The 26,604-nt window shown below is 34.7% G+C and overlaps 1 protein-coding gene across 6 annotated transcripts in view; it reads left to right on the top strand.

Annotated features, from left to right (window-relative positions):
• Window positions 1–26,604, top strand: part of Erbb4 (erb-b2 receptor tyrosine kinase 4) — a 1,013,423-nt gene that overhangs the window by 209,040 nt on the left and 777,779 nt on the right. Inside the window, exon 1 of one of the 6 annotated variants that reach the window (XM_029481140.1) lies at window positions 6,653–6,791. The exons of the other annotated variants lie outside the window; for them this stretch is intronic. The gene's annotated coding sequence lies outside the window, so the exon portion shown is untranslated. Of the gene's footprint in view, window positions 1–6,652; window positions 6,792–26,604 lie in introns of those variants that run through there. 6 annotated transcript variants of the gene reach the window in all.

Raw genomic sequence — 26,604 nt, 5'->3', positions numbered from 1 at the left:
CAGATTCCATCCAATACATGTAATCACACAGTCATAACACTGTGTCAATAATGTGAACAGAAGTTCTGAACATCTCTGTTCCAGTCCTACCTCACCACTGCAGTTGATAGCGGGAAGACATCTCACTATGTCTGAAAGCCAGGGCTCTTTCAGCCCATGTCTATGACAGTGTTAATGGTGATGCCATAATTCAGTGTCTATCAGCTTCCTTCTGGCCTGCTTAGAGCTGGTAAGCAAATGAAAATCTTCCCACACCCGGTCCTATCTCTAGCCATGCCTCTACTTTCCTCTTTGTCTCTCCTTTCCTTTGATTCTTTAACATAGACAATTGTTTATGTATATATCTAAAAATAACTTCAAAGTGAAGAGAAGGTAGTTCCTTTAAGGGAAAGTAAAAGAAAACCTATTTTCCCACTGTTTTCTTAGTGGTCACAATAAATGCCATCTTAGAAAGAAATTCACTGTTTACTTAAGCAAAGCTAAAATATTTATTTATGTTTTACAGGAGGTCATAATATTTTGTTCTTTTTAAGAGCTGTTCTTATGTTTCTTCAATTACAGAAATAGTTTGACATTTAAGATACTGTTATCTTCCTGTTTTGAAAAACGAGAGAGAGAGAGAGAGAGAGAGAGAGAGAGAGAGAGAGTTTTCTTATTAAAAAGTGAAAAAGAAATTACTTAGAAAAAATTGAAACACATATTTCACTAATATTTTATTGGATTGCAATTATACTTGTTAATAAAGTGGAATATCATTCAACCTTTATTTTGATGGTCCATAAATTAAAACATATGGAGCAGTAGAGTAGAAGATTTTATGCTTACACTGAACAGAGCTCAGTGTTTAAAAATGGTGAGATTTTATACAAGTAGCTGTGTGGTTAAGAACAAATCTACCTAAACATTGGCCATAAAAGTGACACTGTTTTATTAGCACATAAAACTTCAGGAAAGGGTTCAAAACTGAGTTTTTTTTTCTTTTTTGGGCATCAAATTATGTATTCTACCTCAGTAAAGATACCAGTGTAGACTCCTTAAAATGAATGGTATTGTTAAGACTGAGAGTATTTAAATCTCTTTTCTAAAAAGTCATATACCTGAGGCAGGAAGATCATTAATTTGAATTTAACTCAAACTAAGTTATACTGTGAGTTAAGTGTTGCCAATGGTACACAGCTATATCCCATCCCCTGGAATAACACAAGCCATCATCAATAGGATAAAATTAAATACAATAAATTATTTCATCATTAGAGAAAGAATGGCTGTCATGATTAACAAGAAGATAATAGATGCTGGGGAAGATGTTGAGAAAAGGGAGCCTTGTACACGCTTGTTCAGAATGAACAGGGCCACAGTAGAAAACAGTATGGAAGCTCTTCCCAACATTATGATCCGACTGATTATAAGTGTGTTAGTGTCATGCTTACTTGCCATGTTTATTATCATTCTCATCTTAGTAATGAAAGCCACCTAACAGTCAATTCACCAACGTGTGTAGCTGTGAAAAAATAATTACATCCTGCCATTTAGGCAGCATAGTCGGAATAGAAAGTCATTAGACTAAGTGAAACAAGCAAGGTACTGAAAGACAGAAGCCACATGATCCTGGGTATACATATTCGAACAAAGAGGGTGCTACACAAATTAGATGCCAAATGACAGCTTTCAGAGATCAGGGGGAAAACAGAAAAGAGGGAAGGATGGTCAGGGCTTATTAATAACTTCTAAACCAAATTCTAATAAGGAATAGAAGTTCTGATGTGTGACTGCATGGTGGGTTAGCAATGGACAACAATTATAAACTGTTCATTTTTGAAAACTAGATAAAGGAATAGGAGATGATTTCCCAGCAAGGTAACAGTAAATGTTTGAGGAGATAGAAATGTTTAGCATGGCTTAAACTTTATAGATTGATTGCACATATCAAAGCATCACACACTGTTCTGGTAATGCATACCACTTTTAATGTATTGTTTGGAGCATAATTTTTAAAAACTCAACTATAAACCTACAACCAAACAAGCCTTCCACAAAACCGAAGTGCCTTATTAATAGTTCTATTTACAACGGACTGCTTACACTGCCTAAATGTAATTGTTATGTAAAATTGAAAATGTCTCAAAATGTTAAAACCAAACACAAGTGAATATGGGTCAAAGGAAAAATGAAAGCCAGCAGGGCAGGGAAGTAGAGCTTCTCTGGGGACCTGTTCTGAGAAGGGCACGGTGTTGGATGTAATTTGTTTATTGACAATCCGACAATGGTGCAGTGAACCAGCAAACACCACACAAGTAATGAATCCTTTCCTTTTTTAAAGTAATTATGTTTGAACAGTTCAAATTAACCTGTGGTTTGAGGCTACTGCTTGGGTGCACTAATTCGCTGATGTAATGACTTTTCTCGTTTTTGCTCCAATGATTTAGGTAAGAGAGGAAAGGAAAGGAAAATTTGGGCCTATGAGTTTATACTTTAGCGAGGAAAGAAAAAAAAAAAAACCTGACAACAACAACAACAAAAAGTCAGCTATTTTCTCCCTTGCACAATTAAAAGATATCTCCACAGATCAAATGTTAGACAGGGTAGTTAAAATGTCAAACTGGAAACAAATACAATTGTTTCCATGCTATGCTACAGAACTGAAATTAAAGCAAACTCAATTGAAAGAAAGTTGGTGAAAAACTGGTGTATAGATTGGAGATCTGCTCTAACAACGGACTCCTCTTTGGTTGGGCCATCACTACTTGTTAGTGCTGAGATTCTTGTTTTTCAGAAGCCTGCTGTTGTCTCTTTGTCTTGGATGGTTGATAGCATGCTGGCATTATTTGAGCTATTATTTATAAATATGCTTTGTGGCCCTGCCTCATTATATGTGGATATTCAGTAGCAGGACACAAAAGGATCTCAGTGGATTTTAGGCAAGCTCTCACAACAGTCAGGATGGTTCTTCGTACATGGTTAGCATAAAGTAAATACGTTGAGGAAATGAACTCAGTAAAAACTTTTGTACTTTCATATATTTTTAAAATTACACGAATTATTTACCATGTCACCTTTCTTGTTCCATGTTTATAAACAATTAATCATTTTCATGTAATTGTTTATAAACTAGGATTATCCAATGAACCGTGTATCTTGAAAATGAGAATGGGAGAGTTCTTCCAAAAGTGGTTGGCCATGTTGTGCCTTGAATCTCCAGTGGTATCCACGTTTGCATTTGTTTGATGCTGGCAGTGCCAGGGTTAATGTTTGTGGAATATTTTGGAGGCTGGGCTGGGCTGGCAAAGGTGTGTCACTTGCTATAGGCAGTCCGGAATCAAAATCTATCCCACTTGTAGCTGGATGTTCTGTCTTCTGTTAAGATGGGAACAGTACAGAGGAGGCTAGCTCTGCCACTTCAGTCCTGTGCTTTCCCAGTCTTGCATGATAGTCTGAATCTCTCCCATTCAGTTGCCTCTGTCAGGCATTAAATTTCAGTGAACTTCTGATTTATTAATTAGGCCAGTGATAATCCCTATGTGAGGAACTCATGGGCCATAGATGACTCATGCATGTACTGCAAATGTAGTTTACATCACTAGGACCTATAAACTTTTATCTTTTTATAATATAGGCAAAGAATATAGACTTATGATCTGATTTATTACATAATTTCTTACATTAGTAGCTATGTGTGATCTTGATTAGACAAGTAATATGTTTTAATTTCAATTTTTTAGTGTGTAATGTAGATCAGTATTTATAATAACCACATCACAGGTGAAGGAAAATTAAATGAGATAATGCTCAATATATACATATATATGTATATATATATGAATATTTAGCTCTGAAATTTGATAAAGAAAATGTCATACAAATGCACACATGCACACACATCAATGGAATATTAACTATAAAGAAGAATGAAGTTATGTCATTGGCAATGAAATACTTTTACTTCATACAATGTTGCTAAATGTACTAAGCCACAGTCATAAAGACAGTCGGATGCTTTCTCTTGTATGGTAAAGGTAGACTTAAAAGAGGAAGTTGTGAAAGTAGAAAAGGTAGTGTTTGGGAGGAGAAATGGATCAAGAGGATGGGAAATAGTGTTAAGATGCTACTTAGGAGCTGGAATGCAATCAAAGCATATGATAAGCATATTCTCAAGTGTCATGATGTAGTGATAATGAAAGACATTACAAATATCACCATTTTGTTGTAGTTACTATCACCATCTTCACAGAAATATTACTTTCTCAAAAGGAAACATGATAGAAATATAAACACTTTTCTTTCCATTTTGAAGATAATGACTTCTATCTCTTTGAAGCAACAATCTTTGAGTGTCCTTCTTAGATATTTGGCAAAATGACACATACTAGAGTCATCTGGGAAGTAGAACGTCAGTTGTGAAATTGGCTCTGTTAAATGTCTCTAGGAAAGTCTGTAGGGCATTTTCTTGGTTATGGTCAGTGTAGGAAGGTACAGGATATGGAGGGGAGTTTGCCAGCCCTGAGCAGAAGGTCCTGAGTGATAGAAGGTCTGAGCAAGCCATGAGGAGCAAACTCGAAGCAGCTCCTGCACAATCTGTGCACCAGATCCAGGCTCCAGGTTCCTACGCTACTAGAGGCCCTGCCTTGGCTTCCCTCAGTGGTCAGATATGTAAGCCACATAAATTTATTCCTTCTCATGTTGCTTTTGTTAATAATATCAGTCACATCAATAGAAAACCTACTAATACACAGGAATATTATCCAAATCTATAAGGGTTCCTTATTGTTTGATTTTTCTTCTAGCTTCTCTATCTATTACATTGTATCATTGCTAAATTCATTTTTAACAAAAAATTCATTTTACTGTATATGTGGTTAAAACTATATTTTGTCTTGTAAATTGAGATCTGTAGGAAAACATATGGTTTATTTTTTTATTGTCATCATTTGTAAATGTCTTCAAATGAAAATATTTTATTAAGTATATAAGATAGATTCAACTTAGTTATATCAGACACAGGAAGAACTGAGTTCTCAGTGAAAATGAAACTATTAAGAATGCATTCATTCTACTTAGTATGAAAAATACTTAATATAAAGCAGCATGCATTCTCTTCAGCGCCTGGAGACTAAATATACGATAAGGTAGTTAGTGTCAATTATTTTACTACCCAATTTTTTTGGAAAGGGTAGAATGTTGTATTGTTATTCTTGACAGTAGAGTGCAGCATACTTGCACATCTATTTCCTAAATTAGAAGAAGCAATAAGATGAGCAAGTCTTAGCCTTTGTTCTATGGAAGGAGGCTCATCAAACACACACTGTGTAGACACTGATCTGCCATATCAGATTTTATCTTGAAGCAACAGAAGTCGAGCACCAAAAGTTTAAAACAGTAATAATCAAAGGCCTCACCTACAGCAATGTAAAAATTCAGATTTCTGTCTATGCCATAAAGCTAAGCCAAATTGACTTTTGATTAAATTCTTTATAAAAAAAACATTTCGTTCCCCAAAGAGGAACTTTGCAAAACACTGTATATGAAAAGTAATTTCAGTTTCACAGTAAAAGTTTTGTGCAACATTTTATATTTCAAACAAATATACAATTAAAGATCACATGTCAAATTGATCACTTGTCTACAGCTGAGAACATGATTTTAATGCTTATGTTATTATTTTATGGCTGTTTTAGCAACCATATTTAAAATTTTATGTATCTGTACACTTATCAACAATCCATACTCTAGGTTAAAAATGTTGAGTAAAATATTTAAGGTTATTTTAAAATTAAATAATTAACAAATTGTGTGTTCATGCACATGAATATATGTGTTCTTGCAATGCTGTGTACATGACATAGTGTGTGCACAGAGGTGAGAGGAAAGCTTGCAGAAGGTCCTATTCCATGTGGGTACAGACATGGAATTCACATTTTCAGACTTGAAAATAGGCCCTTTATTCTCCTGAGCCTGACACAAAATATTTGTTAACATTTTCAGGTCAATTTTATAAGCTTCATTTTGATATAATTCACATAATACATAGATACATTGTGAAGTTTATTGTTTTTAAAGTAGATGTATATTCTTGTGATTGCCACTACAATCTACTTTTAGAACATTTTTTAACAACTACAAGGAAAACTCTCATATTATAGCTACCATTCGCCTTTTCCAATACCTCTTCCCCTTCTCAAGCCCCCAAGACACTACTAGTTTATATCCTATCTATAATGCATCATTTGACCATGACACCTTTAAAAATACAAAGCAATATAAGCAACTAAGGACCATAGAGAACAGGGAGAATAGTCTTTTCCAACAAAGAGCACACATAAATAGGCTGTCCAATATCAAGTGGCCATCTTCAAAAACATATATACAAATAACATTATACTCACTGAGCAGGTTGTATTTCAGACTCTGTGTGTATGTGTGTGTGTGTGTGTGTACATACATTATATATGTATACTATAACATTACATACATTGAGACAATAATGGTGAAAAAAGATGCCAAGAATTTGAAAGGGAACAAGGAGGTCATTATAGGACCTTTGGGGAAGAGCAAAGAAAAGGAGAAATGATGTAATTATAATCTTAAAAATTGAAAGAAGTACTTAGAAAATAGGCAATGGAATCACTGATTGCATATTTATTATTTCAAATAATAAATATATATTTCAAATATATATTTATGTGTGTGTGAAATTACTTCTGCTTGAAATTTTTTACGTAATTTTTGTTGATCATGTTCTAGGTTTCTCTTGAAATATTTCCCATCCTATGTATCATAAGTGCTGTGAATTCAAGGTTAGTGTAATATCTAGTAAGTAATACAATATTTATAGTCTTCCAATATTTCTTCTTCGATTTGTATTTATCATTTATGAAATGAAATCACTTTACATCTGTTGTTTCTCTCTAAAGTGCTTGAGTCTTTTACTTGTCTAGCATTTATGATCCAATTAATTATAATTAATTTTGCTTTAAGACATGTTACTCACTCCAAAATTGATGTTTTTATTTTAAAGGTTTCATTAATATTTTAAGATGTCATTTTGGATCAGTATAGAAATAATAAATCAATTCCACTTATAGTTTAGTCTTAAATCTGACAAAATATACTTTTATATCTTACATTCTATATTATTAAAAGGATAAACAGATTTATTTTATAATCATAAATGGATGTTATATTGCCTTTCTTATATAACAGTATTCATTTTTAGAGATATTTGCATTTTTACTTAGTAGAGGTCCTATGTTTTTATCTAGTTATTCATTAAAATAAACAGATAAGTTGACTTTAGACTCTGAAGTTATGTTTCACTAAATAAGGTATTCAGAAAATTTTAACTTCAAAAGAAATTATCGGACATTGAATGAACAATTCCTAGCATGACAAGAATTATCTTTTTTGCTAAGTCATTATCATGCTAAAGGCTATCATGTCCTACTGTAGTCGGGTAGTTTTGAGGCCATGGAGGAAAGCTTAAATTGAGGAGGAGGTGCCAGAAGTAGTTACTTCGAGGTTAAGGGGTTTGAATATGAAGAGTGTGTGTGTGTGTGTGTGTGTGTGTGTGTGTGTGTGTATGCATGTGTTGTATGTATTTATGTGTGTATGTTTGTGTGAACAAGTAAGGTTGTATTTGTGGCATGTGTCTGAGTGTTCATTTACAACTATGTCCACATAGATTTGTAACTTTTCGTTCAGGACAAAGTGATTCACAAAATTATTTTTTGTTTTAGTTTTTAAAGGCAACATTCATGTAATTTAGGTTCTAGGAATTCTGTTACCGCTGTGCAATCAGATAATATTTTTCCCTTCAAAATGTTACTATTTTTATTATTACCTTATTATTACTGTGATTTTATGTTAATTTCTTAATGTTATAGTTTGCTGTTATAGGTGCTTGGTACTGTTTGTAATGTTTTATTACAGGATTAATCTTTTAAGGGCTTTATTATGTCAATAGCTATATTTAAAAAGCAAAAATGCCACCCATGCATTGAAGACATCAATATATCAGAGTTTTAATTGACAACTTGCAAAGCCTGCTTGTGATTTATAGCTCGATTACAAACTCCTACTTTCTGCTCTGCCAATGGAATTGGCAATATTTTTTTTCAGCCCAGATGGTGCATTAGCCTTGGCCAGCTGGTTCTCCCCGTGTTGCCTCATCACAGAACCATGCAGCTAATATTGCCACGTATGACCCAGATCAGGAGGTAACATGGCAAAGGCTTCAAGCTCGGCTTTGCCCTCAGGGCATATGGAAGTGATTCTGAATGAGATTCATGTATCCAAAATTTGACACTCTCTCCAGTCCCCTACAGTCATTTGCTTTCCTGACATGACTAAAAACAGTTTACAGAATGCAAAGAACTAAACTTTTTATATATGGGGTTTTAAAGGTTGGCTGTAATATACTGTCTCCAGTTCTCATGTTCCAATTCATTTATTAACCTTACAATGACTATCTAAAAGCCTAGGACCAATTAAATACTTTTACATTTAAAATGTATATTAGGAAGTTCTTAATACCCTAAGTACAGTTTTGATAGAATCCAGGCAGTAATGGAAAGAGCTAATTTTGACAAATTTCAAAAGTCATACAACATTTGCTGGAGTAATTGATGGTAGTTAGTAGCGGTTGTAGTCTGTAGATGGAAGAGGAATTTGTATATGCAATTTGAGTGACATTACTTTAATTTTGTCTTTTAAGATAATGAATAATATTAAAGGAAATAGGATGGAAAAACAAAGTAAAACACTATTTATTTAAAAAATATTCTTTAAATTTTTATTAGATTTGTAGGATAAGAATGGAAGCCAGACTCTTCGCTGTTAATATACATATGGTTCTCTCTCTGCAAAAGTTTCTGTTTTAAGTAAAGTATATCAATGATCTATAGCATGCTATGCATATTATATCCAATGTTCAGCTTTTCTCCTGGATTAAATTGGGTAATAAACCTTGTATTAGCTTCATATTTGTATGTTTGCAATAAAGTAAAAATGGAATACTCATGATTCCATTAGAAATGTACTTTTCCTTTTATTTGGTTTATTCTAGTTTTGCAGTACCGTAACAATAGACGTTGCCCCTTCTATATTTATTCATTAACATGCTTATTTGTGTAGAAGAAGAATAACTTTCTGTTTTCAGAATACAGTTAGTTCATACTTTCTAGAAGAACTAATGAGGAAAAATACATTTTAGGATTTGGGTCAGATTCTTCACTCTGTAAACATATATACTCACATGTGTACTCCATTTCAATGTCATGCATAGACATTGTATAAAATACATTTCCTCCACTCAAATGGTTTTACTAACTATTAACTAGAAATATCTTTTTAATATATATGTTAATGTAATATTTACCTCCCAAAATTTACATAAGGTTTTGGAAAGTGATTTAGAACTATTGTATTATTAATACCTATGTTAAAAGATATACAATGGGGCTTTTAATATGACTTTGATAAATATAATTATTTTAATATTTGTGAATTTTATGAGTTTTAATATATTTGGTTACTATTTGTTGTCATAGTTGAAAGACACTTTCTTATTTCTGGTTCACAATTCTTTCTTTATACTTATTGTCCTCTTATCTCTACTCATTACAGTTTCACTTCACAATCTTATATATATATATATATATATATATATATATACATACACACACACACACACACACATATATATATATATATACTTTCAATAAAGAATTTTAGAGGCCCTTGCATACTTTATTGATTAATGACTGTCTATCTCATTCCATTAAAATCTAAAGTAGAAAGTGATCTCAATTTCTGTTCTTCCTGTTTAATTTCAGATATATTTTTACTTGTTCTATTTATTTCATTTATTTACATATATATTTTAAGGATACATATAACCTATAATAATGTGTACAAAGAAAACACCCCAATGTCATGTAAATTACACACCTTTCACTAATCCATTTTTATGTTCATAATGATGAAATTCAGAATCCTAGGGCTGCTAAAGTCATTGAAAGGAACAACAGAATTTTCTTACTCCTGTATACTTGTAAGGAAATAGAAACAATCCCTTTTGCTCAATTTGTGCTTAATATTTTTTTCAGATCAGTCAATTTTATGTCAAATAACATGTACCATGGGATCAAGTTATACTTAATTATATTATTATGATTTTACGTATTATTCCGTCATGTGTAATTCTGTAGTTAACTTTATATCAGTAGTAAGTCTGGCTAGTATTGGCAGCAGAATATTCAAGTTGAAGAGATTCTATGTATTGCAGCTGACAAATTCATTGACCATTGAAAATGTGTTGATTTGAAAATGGATATACACACTTAAAGGGAAAAAATTCTAGCTCAGGAGCAGGGCTCACAGTGTAGAAAGCTTCACCTTTAAATCCAGTGACTTACTCAGAATTGTTGTTCGCTGTTACAGCTTAGCCATAACACAGCATCTTGCTGAGTAGAATTAGCCCAATAACAGCTTAAAATCCAAAACTTTTAGGTCAGTTTCCAGTGAATGGATTTGTAGCTGCCTATGGTCAAAGAATCCTAAGGAAACCATGCAAATTGTACTCTATACATAAATGTTTAAGTCAGAGTTACTTTGGGTCCTGGAGATGTACCCAAAATTGGTATTTAAGAAGTTACATTTCATTAATTAAAATCTACTTCACTTTTTCATAAAAAAACGTCATTTAAAAAACCTTTGTTCTTTTTATAGATATCTATTTGATAGACTATTCCCATAATATTATGAATTAGACATTTGACTGTATTTCTCTCATTTACAACATAAACATAATGTTTAAATTAGGACACAGTTATAAATACTCATACCTTTGTAACTCAGAAGAAAAACACAAATATATTTTGTCAATGAAGTGACTTTTCTGAGCACCTGCTTTGCAACCAGCTCCATGCTCTATATACATATAACTAGTGAATTGATTTCCATGCAAAAGTAGTAACCATATGCATGCTGATGTATTCTTCAATAGTACAACTAAATGTAACCTGTGATGCAACCATACATTTGAAATATGTTTTACTACTCCTGTACAAATGGCCCTCGTTTTCCATGAACAGTGAAATGAAATCCATTTTAAAGCAGATTGTTCACTTTTCAGTAACAAAAACCCAGCAAGGAATACATGATAGGATTTTGCTACAGAAGCGTAAGACATAGTCAGACTATCAACTTCCAAGCACTCCTCAGAGTCATCTGCACCTGGATGTTCTACTTTGTTAATTAGGATTGTCTGTAGGAAATGATAGCAACATGTAAAAGCTATTTCAGCTCTATGCTTCTTGAAGATGTGGTTGTACAGTGTGGCTATCAGAGTTCCAGTGTACATGGTAGAAGTGCAGACCTTCCATCCACAGTAGACTCTCTGTTTTACTGAACAATAGAGATGAACGGAGGTGCTATTAGAAAGAACTATTCACATAGAACAGATAGGTGTGGAATTGTATGTTTTCTGGGAGCATCTCATAAATAAGTTATTTTACGCGCAAAAACATTTACCCATGTGCTTGTTCTCTCAATCTTTGTGGCTACATTTTTTAACCTTGTTAATCATTAAGTTGTCATAATACCTGCTGCATGGTACATTTCCAGTATTTGTTTGTAACACTGAACACAATGTCTACAGTTCTCTTTACATATATATATATATATATATATATTCTTTGAACTTTATTAGTCCATCTACAGGATTTCACGCTCCATGCATAATACATACAAGAAAAGAAACAGCATAGTATATGATATGTGACTCTCAACAATCAGAGACCTCTTATAGGAAAAACCTGTCACTAGAAAGCAGGATCTTCTGTCACTCAAATTCATGTTGTTATTAGCTGTGGGCCCTAAGGAGCTCATCTTCCCTGAGGCACCGAATCCTCTGGCATGAAACAAGAGAGGAGGTTGCTAGGCTTTCTTTCTACTAAGGTCTGAGTCTCGATTTTTTATTTATATGTTGGATTTAAAACTTATATTCCTTCTGCCTAATCCTCCCATAATTGAAGTCTGCTGTACATATCCTATGTGCCGTTGTGAATCTATACATGTGTGTATAGTACACTATGCACTACCTGTCAGTATAGACATAACTGACAGACACTCAGAGTTTCAGTCATGGAAAAAGACAGGAAGAGGGCCACAGGAGGAAAGGAACTTGGGATTTTCTTCACAATGTCCCATACTCATTTTTATTAGATATTTTCTTAGTTAATTTTCAAATGTTATCCCCTTTTTTAGTTTCCCCTCAGAAAGCCCCCTATTCCTTCCCTCCTCCCCCTGCTCACCAATCCATCCACTCCTACTTCCTGGCCCAGGCTGTCTCCAATACTGGGCATAGAACCTTCACAGGACCAAAGGCCTCTCTTCCCATTGATGACTGACTAGGCCATCCTCTGCTACATATGCAGCTAGAGACAGGAGTCCATACTCATTTTTCAATTTGATATTTTATTTATTTACATTTCAAATGTGATCTCCTTTCCTGGTTTATAATTACTATATGTATGACTTGTTATTTGCAAAAACGTAGTTATAAGAATAGAAATGTTGATACATGCTAATCGAATTCCAGAAAAAAATCAGTGTTGCATTTTTTTTCTTTATTTTCTAAAGCAAACACCAATTTCAATTATTGATTACTGGATCTTAATTTTATACATCACACTTTGAGTACAGTATTTAGATTCTTCCTGAGGGTGGGGGAATATATCAGTCATACATTTTCATTTTGTCTTCTATGAGGCTAACCGATTAGGTGTCAGTGAAATTTATAACACTTACAAGAATGAGAATCTAAACCATATAAAATCCAGAGATTTCAGGATGATATAATTTGAAGATAATCAGTGTATCTAAATTTCTTGCAGGTCATTTTATTTGTTTTCAAAATAATTTTACTTGAGAAAATAAAGGAAACAAGAAAGGCTCTATTATATTGTCATTTTCTTTCTTCCTTAAAACTTTGTTGTAGCAGTTAAATCCCTAGCTGGTAACTGTTCTTCCAGTAGACACAGTTCTGCCCAGATACTCATTGGGAACTCCCATTGGGCCCAATTCTGCTGTCCTCCTTCAGGCAAAAACTTCCTTTGAATTTAAGCAGTCTCACTCAGGTGCTGTGTTAATAGGCACCAAACATACACAAAGAAAGGAGTTTGCTCCTGTTCAGCATGGCTGACTCAGGATCTTTAGTTTTGCTACACATAATCTATAAAGAGATTTGGGCAATTATAAAAATCTAAATCAGATATTTACTAACCCAGACAATTTCACAGGAATGATTTTTATTCTGCTAACTGTAATTTCTCTTGGTGAAGATAAATGCAAAGTATTCAAAGACCCCTGAGTAATCATGTTTTAAAAAGTCTATTGCTTCTTCACTTAGGAATAATTTTATTAAATTATCTATGACTATTAACTACAAAATTAGAACAAACTGCTGAAATTACTAACTTCCTCTTTTAAAAATAGATCCTATTTTAATTAATTTCGTTTTTAAGAATAATTTTTATATAATACATGCTATTATTCAGTTACTCTGTCTTTTTCTGTACCCACCCCACCCTCCAACTCTATCAATCCTTTGATGACCTGTCCCTTTTTCTGAACCTTAACTTTTTTGTTGTGTTATGGGATTCACTTGATTTAACAGAATCATTTATATAAGCACTGGATTGGGACTATCCATTGGAAATTGGTGAGGTCACTTCAGGTATACAAGTGAAGGGAAGGCCTCCCCTCTTTCCTGAATCTATCCATAGGGAACGGTTTGTCACTGAGGGAACAGTCCATTTTCCATTCTTGTCTGGTCTTTAATGGGCCCATTCTTGAACAGGCTGAATACAGTAATCTGCTGCTGTTTAGAGTTCTTGATTGCAATGGCTGTGTATTGATGGCACTTCACAGTCCTTCTTTACTTTCTTCAGGTCTTAAAGTCTTTTCCTTTATTTCTTCAGCAGTATTTGCTGAGCTTTGGAGGAGATGACATAATTGTCTTATTTAGGACTAAACACTCAACTATCACATATTCTTAGCAATGTACACAACCTTTATTGCAGTTCACTAGAAAGAGTCCCATCTATAATTAAGCCTGAAAGTGATAATTTTCTTATTATAAACATTTATAATGTAGTTTGACATGTCAGTTTAGTTGTACAGGAGATATAAGTTTTATTTTAGGTAATTTGTTCTCCACTGCCATGGGTTTTCGAGAATGGATGGGCTTTATTTTATTTTATTTTTTCTGAGACAGGGTTTCTCTGTATAGCTCTGGCTGTCCTGGAACTCACTTTGTAGACCAGGCTGGCCTTGAACTCAGAAATCCGCCTGCCTCTGCCTCCCGAGTGCTGGGATTAAAGGTATGTGCCACCATGTCCAGCTGAGAATGGATGGTTTTGAGTGACAGGTATGAATTGCCTCCTGTGAAGGAGACCTCCAAATCCAATCTAAGAGCGATTGTTTACCTCTTTAACAGTTGTTGCCAATAATGAACGTGAAGGCTTAACTTACTTAGCAGTTTATTTTCATAGATGGTAAAGCATGCAGCCAGGTAAGACAACTGAGCACTTTTCACCCTGAAAACCCTGCATAGCACCTTCCATCAGTATGACTGCTATCTGGCAGGATGAAGGCATCTTTGTTCCAACTGTATTTTTCTATATCATCCAACCAAGATGCATGGTATCTTCAGAAATAGGGTCATAATATCTAGTTCTGGAGGAAACCAAGAGCAATAATGAGAGCCTATACTGTTTTGTGAGATCCTATGGCCTCCCTGAACAGCAATTCATAAGGAGTTGGCAACACATGGCACTGGGGTTTTTGTTTAATGGCACATAACTCCAAAGAGAAGCATTTTATTCTAGCCACACAGAGATTGTTGTTTTGTTTTGTTTTTGTTTTTGTTTTTGTTTTTGTTTTCCAACTTGACATACAGAAACATTGGAAGGGTAACCATGTATTGGTTAATTACTTTCATCAGGTTGGCCTATGGGCAAGTGTGGGGATTTTTTTTTTTTTTTGATTACTAATGGGTGACATAAATTCCATCCTAGAGTTGTTGGTGACATTCCTAGTCTAGTGAACCTTGGTTGTATAAGCATGGTAGCTCATATGAGCCTATAAGGGTGTCCTCAGTAAACAGAATTCCTCTACAGTCTTTGAGTCATTTCCTATTTCAAATTAGTTCCATGATGTCTTGTTATCCATTCCCTCAGTGATGGAATGTAATTTATAAGATAAAATAAATACTGCCTTCCTAAATTTCTCTGGGCATAGTGTTCATAATAGTAACATATAGCACAATGAAACAAGAAGAATCTTCTTAACAACTTTTTTTGTTTGTTTGTTTATGAAATTTTTTATTTACATCCCCAATGTTGTTTCTCTTACTGGTCTCCCCTCACAGAGTCTCTCCCTGCCCCAGCTCCCTCCCATGCTCCTCTGAGAGGGTGGGCCCCCCACTGGGTATCCCCCACCCTGGCACATCCATTCTTTGCCAGATTAAGCACGTTTTCTCCCATTGAAGCCAGACAAGGCTATATGTCTGCTATATATGTGATGAGGACCTTGTTCTGGACACTTTATTTCTTTGGTTTGTGGCTCAGTCTCTGAGAGCTCCAAGGGATCCAGGTTAGTTGACTCTGTTGGTCTTCCTGTGGGATTCCCTTCTCCATCAGGGCCTTCAATACTTCCCCCAACTCCTTCATAAGAGTCCCAGATCTATGTCCAATGTTTGCCTGTGTGTATCTGCATCTTTTTCAGTCTACAGCTGGATAAATCCTCTCAGATGACAGTTATATTAGGATTCTGCCTGCAAGTGTAGCAGAATATCATTAATTGTGTCAGGGAGTGGTGCTGGCTGGTGGGATGGGTTTCAAGTAAGTTCATATCATGATTATGGAGAAACTATGCGTTTATTCAAAGGATAGAGAGCACATGATCTAGTTCATGAGTATCCCCTGGACCAACCACATTGCCTTGGATAAATGATATATTCTGTTAGTGTCAGAGAAACATTAATTTGGAAAGAGGAAACTGTGGTCATCACTGTTTGGGTGTAGCTTATTAATCCCAGGTACCCTAAAATGCCCAGGACTATAGGATGCCAGGATCCCAGGATATCAGGATATCAGGAGTTTGGTCACACCAGAATCTCAGGATTCCAGAGGCAGCTTGACTCCCAGGAGCCCCGACACACCCAGGATCTCAGGATCTCAGGATCTCAGGATCCCAGGATCATAGAGACAGCTGAACTCTGAGGAGTTCTGACACAACCAGGATCACAGGAAGGACAGTTTCCAGTCAGATATAGTGAGGGCAGGTAGCACTAGAGATAATCAGATGGCAGGAGGAAAGCATAAGAACATAAGCATCAGAATACCAAGGTTGCTTGGCATTATCAGAACCCAATTCTCCTACCATTGTAAATCCTTCTTACACCATCACTCTGAAAAAGCAAGATTCAGATCTAAAATCACTTCTCATGATGGTGATAGAGGACTTTAAGAAGGATATAAATAACTCCCTTAAGGAAATACAGGGGAACTCAGGTAAACAGCTAGAGGCACTTAAAGAAAAAACACAAAAGTCCGTTAAAGAATTACAGGAAAACACAAACAGGTGAATGAAATGAACAAAACCATCCAAGATCAAAAAGTGGAAATAGAAACAATACAGATATCACAAAGGGAGACAACCCTGGAGTTAGAAAACCTAGGAAAGAGATCAGGAGTCATAGTTGAAAGCATCACCAACAGAATACAAGAGATAGAAGAGACAATCTCAGGTGCAGAAGATACCATAAAAAACATTGATACAACAGTCAAGGAAAATGCAAAAAGCAAAAACCTCCTAACCCAAAACATCCAGGAAATCCAGAACACAATGAGAAGACAAAAATCTAAGGATAATAGGTATAGAAGAAAGTGAAGATTCCCAACTTAAAGGACCAGTAAAATATCTTCAGCAAAATTATAGAAGGAAACTTCACTAGCCTAAAGAAAGACATGCCCATGAACATACAAGAAGCCTACAGAACTCCAAATTGACTGGGCCAGAAAAAAATCCTTCCCATAACATAATAATCAAGGCACCAAATGCACAAAACAAAGAAAGAATATTAAAAGCAGAAAGGGAAAAAAAAGTCAAGTAACATATAAAGGCAGACCTATTAGAATTACACCAGACTTCTCACCAGAGACTATGAAAGCTAGATGATCCTGGCCAGATGTCATATAGACCCTAAGAGAAAACAAATGCCAGCCCAAGCTATTATACGTAGCAAAACTCACAATTGCCATAGGTGGAGAAAACAATATATTCTATAACAAAACCAAATTTACACAATATCTTTCCATAAATCCAGCCCTACAAAGGATAATAGAAGGAAAACACCAACACAAGAGGGAAATTACACCCTAGAGAAGGCAAGAAAGTAATCTTTCAACAAACCCAAAAGAATATAGCCACACAAACATAATTCTACTTGTAACAACAAAAATAACAGGAAGTAACAATCACTTTTTCTTAATATCTCTTAACGTTAATGGACTAATTTCCTCCCAAAACACATAGACTAACAGACTGAATACTGAAACAGGACCCAGCATTTTGCTGCACACAGGAAACACACCCCAATGACAAAGACAGACATATCTCAGAGTAAAAGTTTCAAAAACTATTTTCCAAGCAAATGGTCCCAAGAAACAAGCTGGAGTAGCCATTCTAATGCCAACTAAAATCAACTTTCAACCAAAAGTCATCAAAAGAGATAAGGAAGGACACTTCATAATCATCAAAGGAAAACTCTCCCAAGATGAACTCTCAATTCTGAACATCTATGAACCCACATTAATAAAAGAAACTTTACTAAAGCTCAAAGCACACATCTCACAATAATAGCAAGAGACTTCACCACCCTACTCTCAGCAATGGACAGATCATGAAAACAGAAACTAAACAGAGACACAGTGAAACTAACACCAGTTATGAACCTAATGGTCTAACATATATTTATAGAACATTACACCTTAAAGCAAAAGAATATACCTTCTTCTCAACTCCTTATGGTACCTTCTCTAAAATTGACCATATGAACAGTCACAGAACAGGCCTCAATAGATACAAGAAGATTGAAATAATCCCATATACCCTATCTGATCCTCACAGACTATGGATGGTCTTAAATACCAACAAAAACCCAGGAAAGCCCACGTACACATGGACGCTGAACAACGCTCTACTCAAGGATAACTTGGTCAAGGAAGAAATGAAGAAAGAAATTAAAAGCTTTTTAGAATTTAATGAGAATGAAGACATATCATACCAAAACTCATGGGACACAATGAAAGCATTGCTCTAAGTGCTTCCAAAAAAAGAAACTGGAGAGAGCTTATACTAGCAGATTGACAGCACACCTAAAGGCTCTATAACAAAAAGAAGCAAATACACCTAAGAGGAGTAGATGGCAGCAAATAATCAAACTCAGGGCTGAAATCAACCCAATAGAAACAAAAAGAACTATACAAAGAATCAACCAAACAAGGAGCTGGTTCTTTGAGAAAATCAACAAGACAGATAAACCCTTAGCCAGATTAACTGTATCCAAACTAATAAAATCAGAAATTAAAAGGGAGACATAACAATGAAATATATCTTAAAATCATCTGTTTGTTGAATATTAACAGTTGAAAATGTTAAAATCATGTTCTTACTATTTCTTTTACAATAAATTCAAGAAACTGCATATCTTTTAATAATTGTTCATTTCTGTTCTGTATCTGTCATCATTATTGGCATGACTGTTTAGTTTCTCCATTCAACTTGACTTCATAAATAACTTCATAGTTGGGACTATACGTTTGTATCCTATATACATAGATGTAGATTAACAACTAAACTATTTCCCCATTCTATTTTTTCTAGATCTTGTCACTATGGAAAAATAGCTATATGTTTATTAACAATGTTGAGTTGAGCCCAGTTTCCCTTGGAATGTTTGTTGTCCTTTGGGACTCACAGTAGGAAGAGAAAAACCCCAATCAGTCTCCTTCTTTCGGCAACCTGTACTTTCCTGAAATATTGGCTTTGACAAGCCTGCAGGGGTGAGAAATAACTTTATGTTTGAGAGTTTGACCTTCATGGGTGTCTTTCTGAATATTTTTTACCAGGAGGGGAGAGGGAGTGCCATGCTGCCCTTACTTCCAACAACATGAGAATGGTACTGGACAGTTCCCTCAGCTTTGGGAGGTCTACTCCATGCCTTTACTTAGAAGTGGTACAAGGCACTAACTTGATTGCATATACTGCTGAAAATATCAGAAGCCCAATAATTAGCTTACTCCTTTTCCTAGCAGGATTAATGACCAGTGACATCTGATTTCCCCCTTCTTCCGTACTATCAAGTATCATTGATATTATAAGGAAAACCTGTATGTATTTGATTTCAGTGTCTTTCAGATTGCAATTTAATGGTTGGTTGTTCAGTGTGTGATGTCTGGTCTCTCTTCAAAAAGCACATCCTGACATGCAAGACTTCATGAAATTCTGTTCTGTTGCCTTGTACTCAGAAGAAATCCCTTCAAGGGGCTCTCATTCTCTTTGTAAAAACCTCCCTGTAACCTGTCCAAAACAATATGGTCAGGTTATCAGTGGGAATAAAATATTTTAAGAAGGGACATATTTAATATTCAGTTCAGGGATAAGAATATTTATTTCATATAATAACTAAATGTTTAGCTGTATTAATCCATGAGAATTATAGTCTGAAAAGGTATCTTAATACCATGTTGTATAGTTTGAAACCATGAACTAAGCTTAAAACAGTCACAATATTTGAAGTAGACCACAAATTGAGATGCCCCAGGAATCTTTTATCAATCGGGCCTTATGTTCACTCTTGTAATAAAGAAGCTTTTGGAGTTTATACGCCACAGTCTAATAGGTGACCGCTTAATGGGATTTACATTCACTCAAACAAAATTAGGCCAGTAAAAGACAATACAACATGCTGTAATGTAAATGGCACTGACGGCAGAATTAAATGTTTGTGGAAACAGGGCAGCAGATCTATCCGGAGCTAATTAGACAGAGAGTTCAGAAGCAGACGTGGGAGTAAATAGTATCCACAAAGAAGAAAAGAGGCCCTAGATGGCAGAGAAAAGGACCTTTTGTGTAAGGAAGGAAAGGAACTTTACAAGACTTAGTGTAATTAGAATCCAGATGGAATCTCTCCTGTGAGAAAAACACATTCTTATCTGAACCTGTGGATATTAAGTAAAAAAATAATTTTGCTAAATTATTGTGTATCTAAGAGATTCTTTATGTAGCTGGTTTAAATAGCATTCAACTCCCATGACTGCTACCTTGATATAGACACTGTATCAAAACACAGAACAAAAAGCAAAATTCTTGGAAGTATCTTTGGAGTTATACTAGCAGAAAAGATAAAAGTGTACTTTGGCCCAAATATAGAAATAAGGGTTTTGAGAAAGATAAATGGCTGGACTGGCGAGATGGCTCAGCAAGTCTGCTTTTCTGAAGGTCCTGTGTTCAAATCCCAGCAACCACACTGTGGCTTACAGCCCACCTGAAATGAGATCTGACACATTCTTCTGGTGTGTCAGAAGTCAGCAGCAGTATACTTATGTAGAATAATAAATAAATCTTTGGGCCTGAGGGAGCGGGGTTGACCGGAGCAGGCAGGGCAAAAATTCAATTCCGAACAACCACATGAAGGCTCACAACTATCTGTACAGCATACATAAAATAAAAATTTATATACATAAAAATAAATAAATAAAAAGAAAGATAAATGGTAAAGTGCATACTGTGTAACAAAGACAAGTTAAAACTTTGAATCTGATTTAATATAACATGTGACAACCAGGAGCTTCTACAAAATTCAAATTCCTGAGTGCTCACTCTAGTGTGCCATCGGTCTCTGTTTTTCAGCTGAGCTGTTGTGGAAGAATGATAGGGCCTTTGAAGTAGCCCAAACCTAGTGCAGCCAATCAGACTTTGTTTGAATCCCAAGTATGAAGTTTGACTAGATAATGTTTTTAATTAAAATTTCAGAATTCAAATTACAATGTCATAAATTGTTTTATTTTTATGTACTGACTTTTGTAGGATTTAATTTTTTTCACAGATTATAAGGGAAGGCATATATTGGATTTTGTGTAAAGCCAAAAGTTGTTTAGAGACAGTTTGATATATTTGCTTTGAAACAACACACTTCAGTTACAGTAGTCCTTTCAACTTGCCAAGTATTCATGTGTAATTCATGGGGATCACATGAAAATAAAGATTGACAATATACGTGAGAGACTTTGAGGCTGGCAATCAATTTGCATGTTGTATTATGTTACCAAATCTTTTTTGTGGAGCTATTGCTATGCTGAGGAGTATATTGATAGTTCAATCGTAAGTGTTATATTGAGTAATTAAAGTCTACTGTTGAAGTCAGAATGTTGGCTTTTTTTTTGCCTCCTGTGTTACATAAACAAAGAATTGTTCTGTGGGCATGTTCTAGGTTGTTTGTGGTTTAGTTAATCCATGAAATCTATGGTAGTCATTGCTCTCAACAGTTAATGCTCTGAGACTGCTTTATTCTTTAATGAAAAGATCAGTGAGATTAGAATTGTTTTGCCCCTGCCATGGAAATAGACAAGTATGAATGCCCAGTTTCTCTTGGTGGATTTCCAATCTGTCTCTGACCCAGAAATATAGGTGGTATTTGGCAGTTTATCTAGCAGCCTGTGAAACTTATCTTTCTTGTTTGTAAAAGGAGAATAACTGGCTTGGGTTAGTTCTGCAATAGAAATTGTTTTTGATATTTTTCCCCCAAACATATGAAACACAAAGTGGCATCCTTTGACTTCCAGTGGCATTTAGGGTTTTCTAAAATTGGCTAATTACCAAAGTCACCTGGGGGAGCCACTTAAAAACACAAATTCCCAGGCACTTTCCCTGGAGATCATGATTTAGTGGGTTTGGGACAGAGCCCGAGAAACTCAAGTGACTCTAATGATCAGGGAAGTTGTCCAAGTGGGAAAACTCCACTGGACTTGTACAAAACAGATCTTACTACATTTGCCAGCCACAGTAGAGGATATATAATTTAGTGTTATTTATCTTGAAATGTTTTTTATATAAATGCAGTGATCAAGGTCAAGGTTATTATATTACTTCAAAATTAGTTCCTACCTGAAGAGTACATATTCCCATTATAAATTGATGAGAGGGAAATACTGGAAAAGGAAACTGTCTTGACTTGTTCAGAAGTTCAAGTGGCCTGGTCATTATTAACAATTGGAAGAAGACCAGCCCTTCTGCTCCCTAATGTGTGGACAAGTCACTTTGTGACCACATTTACCACCCCTTGAATTCAGTGAATTTTGTTTCCTTAACACATAAAATGAGGTAATTTAAAAGAACTATCCAAATGCTGATACCAGGTTACTTTTTCCCTGTGGACAGCATTAGGCTGTGTGAAAAGGTCCAGATGGCAGAACGATCCACTGCATTGTTATGTAGTGACCATTAGAGGACAGGCAATAATCTGAGTGTTTAGGCATTCTCTCAAATTTAACTTTGAGATCATCAAGTTGTTCTTTGCATTACAGAACATGACATTAAATGGTTTTAAAAATATTTTATGTTTTTTTGTACATAGGACATAGAAATATATTTTTTATTTTGCTTATAAATTATTTCCTTTTATTGTTATATAGCTATTATGTAATTGGTGATTTTGTTTGGGTGTCATCTGGGTTAAAGCTCTGACTGTAGGCAGCACTTACAGCACACTGAAGCAGGAATTACACAGATGATATTTGTTAGTGTTTTTTGTAAGATAAACAGGCCTAAAATTCTACTATGTCAATTTCTGATGCTAGAAATATGCCATTTGAAAACTGGTGAGCAATCATGTGCTAATAAAACCCCAGGTTTGCAATGAAGCATCTAACATGTCATTGAAACTCCAGCATAGTAAATGTTGAAATTTCTGGAAAAAAAACCTGTAGCTATTTGCACAATTACTGTGTAACAAAGAGGACTAAGTTCCAATAATTGCAAGAAACTACGATGGTTGTGATGGCTGGCACCCAGAGAGCAATCGCTTTTAACAAACAAAATGCTTCAAAAATACATGGATCAAGAGTCACATCCATGAGTCTCTTCCTTAACACACATAGGTATTATGTTTGACCTAGTACGACAGTTTAAATGAAAATGTTTTTAGTCTGATTAGATTTACATCTCTAGAGAAAAAAAATATCCTTTATACCCACCTTTTAAATAACTCCAATTCCTGCATAACTTGGTACTCCACTTTGCAAAGCAGAAAATTCATGCAATACTTTAAAATTTGTGGAAAAGGGACAGAAGAAGTTCATCAAGATAGTTAGACCAATTTGGAGAGAGTAACAGTTAATATTTGAATATAGGAACCTAGGTCCAATGTACATAGTGTATAAAACCCTAGCTAAAAACAAAATAAATAAAACAAAACAAAAAAACCAACAACAAATCAGAAACAAAACAAAACAAAACAAAACAAACAAGAAGACCAAAGACCATCATTCAAAACTACAAGATAAAAATTAATTCAATTATACTAGCAAAAACATTCAATTACTTGGAGGGCCCTGAGAGATGGTTCAGTGGTTAGAAGCATGGAATAATTTTGCAAAGGACCAGAGTTCAGTTCATAGCACCAACATTTGATGGCCCACAAACAACTCTAACTATATTCTCTTGGAAGATGAGATGGCTCTGGCCTCCAGAGACATCTAAATCAATTTGCACTCAAACTCCTGAATATACTTATAAAATTAAGAGTAATATCTCTTTTAAATGTTTTTAAAATAAATAATTAGTGTTGTAAGAAAGGAAGTCGACAAGAGTCGAAAAGAAGACTCTTTCAGAGGGCTTTAAAGATTATAAATGTGCTTTCCAGAGTAATAAATAGAAAGCCAATGCATACTACTTAGAAGAAATGGAAGAAATATTTTCATACCTAATTCCTAAAGGACTGGGATTTTGTTTTTATTTTTCCTTAACATTTCCCCCTCAGTTTTATTCTCTGTGTCTAAAGATGGAAAAAATTGTAGGCATAGAACCATGTGTGTAAATGACACTGATATACTCAATTCTATTAATCCCAAGTTGCCACATCCTTTCCCTGTCTGGTATCTGACACCTGCAACAAAGCTCTGAGCCAGGATCTTTTCAGAATCCTCATAGCTCTCACAATCACACAATCAGGGTGAAGATGACTGTTCTTTTAATTCCACCTACAGTGCGGGTGTGCTCACACCAAGTTCTGCAGCCTGTAGCTGGTTTTGTGAAGGAAAGTAAAATGTGTAGGAGTGTGTGTGTGTGTGTGTGTGTGTGTGTGTGTGTGTGTGTGTGTGTGATATTTGAGAGTAACTAACTTTGTTTAAATAGTTGGTTGTAATGTGTGATCTATAGTATTGATTTTTGCATATGTGGCTTTGGTGAAAACAATTTATACATTACTTGATTCTTTATTAAGCTCCTAGCCTGTATTAGATTTTTGGATTCTCTCCTTCAGATACTTATTGTAAATTAACCATTCAAAGGGACAACCAGATACCCTGACCTAAGGCATCGACAAATAAATGAAGGAATTGATTTTCATGTCTTGCTTTAAAAGTATGTTGTTGCTAAAGAAAAAAAAAAGTAATGAACATGTTACTAGATAAATTGCCTCTATATCTAACAAGCACTACTTTAGAGAGAGAAAACAGGAATTCCTTGGTTGTTCACACGTATAATGAGATGTCTATTCTTATTGTTTATTCGACCTGTGTTGAAATTACCAGTGGTCATGATCTCATTTAATTTTTTCAGAAAAAAAATTCCATATTTGGAGGTAGAGTTTCAATTTTTTTCTCAGAAACTTTCTTCACATTATAATTCAGTTGGGGAGATTAAAAAAATTGTTCTAAATGTTGTTTGATCTTTCTTTAAAATGTATGAGTGCTGTGAAAAGAAAAAAAAATTCCCATTTCTAAAAATTAGAATGCATTCGTATTTCTCTTTGACAATTAAGCACAGCAGTTAATTTAGGCAAGGACTTTTTGTATCTTTTGCCAGAATAAAATATTGTCCTTAATTTAAGTACTCTACCAGAAGTTAATGATCTATACCTTCACATATTTCCAGCTTAATTTTAAAGGGAAATCTCTGCATCTCCATACAAGCAATAAAGATGATCACACTACAGCAGTTTGCAAGGAGAGAGTAATCATCTAACATTGACTGCCTTTAGAGGGGATGTCCCACCAAGATGCTGTTTGATTAGTGTAGCAAAATTTATGACATTAACCCGAAGATAAAGTTAGATAAAATGTATAATGTGAAGAGGAACAGAAATATAGTGGAACTATCTTAGATTTTGTTTTTGACTCATAATGAAAACTTACCACATTTTAAATTGTACCTATCACTCCATAACAGCAAACAGTGAGTCAGATTTATTAGTTTTTTTTTTCTGTCTGAAATGTATGTGGGTATGTGGATGTGTACATGTTGGTATATATGAGTATAGCTGTGATCTTCTAAAGCTGGCTTGTGTAGAGTATGGGGCCAGTCTCAGGTGTTGGTTCCACTCCATGTACCTTGTTTAACACAAGGAATCTTTGCTTTTCAGATCTATGTTTGCCCAGCTCGTCCCCAATCCTGGCTGTTTCCTTCCTCTGCTGTCCATATTTCCTTAGAACTGAGATTTCAGACATGGGTTACTCTCCCTGGCTTTAAGGGGTTGTGGGTTTCAAACTCAGGTCTTTAGTCTTGCCTCATATTTTACCAGCTGAGCCATATTTTCATTCAGATTTTTACATTCTACAGTTTTATTTTCAAATATCTGCAGAAGTTGTAAACAAACAAAATAAATTGACTGAGAAAATTCACTAATTCTCCAGTTCTATACTTCTGTCACATATTCACTATTATTTACAAACTATTCAAAAGTTAGGGCAAGTTGTGCTGTATTGTGTTGAACCAGTTTATACAAAATGCATTGAATAAATATCACATAATTATTCTGATATCTTTGAAAAATAATTTTCCTTATAAAATCATAGCATTTATTTTCTGCAGTCTATATATAGAGGAAATCAACGGAAACTTTTTGTAATTCCTGAGGTTTTGATATAATCTTTACATGTGAAATAGGTCCTAAGGAGAGGTAACATGTTATTATTAATCATTAATTTTCTACATGCGTATGGATGCTAAATAATAATTTAAAATAGCCAGTTCTGATTGGAATAAGAGTAAAACAACATGTTCTTTCATATATTGATCATGTTCATTTTACTAATTTGGATTCTTTTAAAAGATGCTGAAGTGCATTGGCCTACTTTTTACTTTTGAAGCAGAGCTGCCAAGCAAACCTCAACTTTGAATTGAACAGTTTTATTTTTTTTTCAATTTTTAATATTTTTATTACATATTTTCCTCAATTACATTTCCAATGCTATCCCAAAAGTCCCCCATAGCGCGCCCCACTTCCCTACCCACCCATTCCCATTCTTTTGGCCCTGGCATTCC

This window comes from Mus caroli, chromosome 1 (genome assembly GCF_900094665.2).
Source record: "Mus caroli chromosome 1, CAROLI_EIJ_v1.1, whole genome shotgun sequence".
NCBI lineage: Eukaryota > Metazoa > Chordata > Mammalia > Rodentia > Muridae > Mus > Mus caroli.
This window is presented reverse-complemented; position numbering and strand designations above follow the sequence as displayed.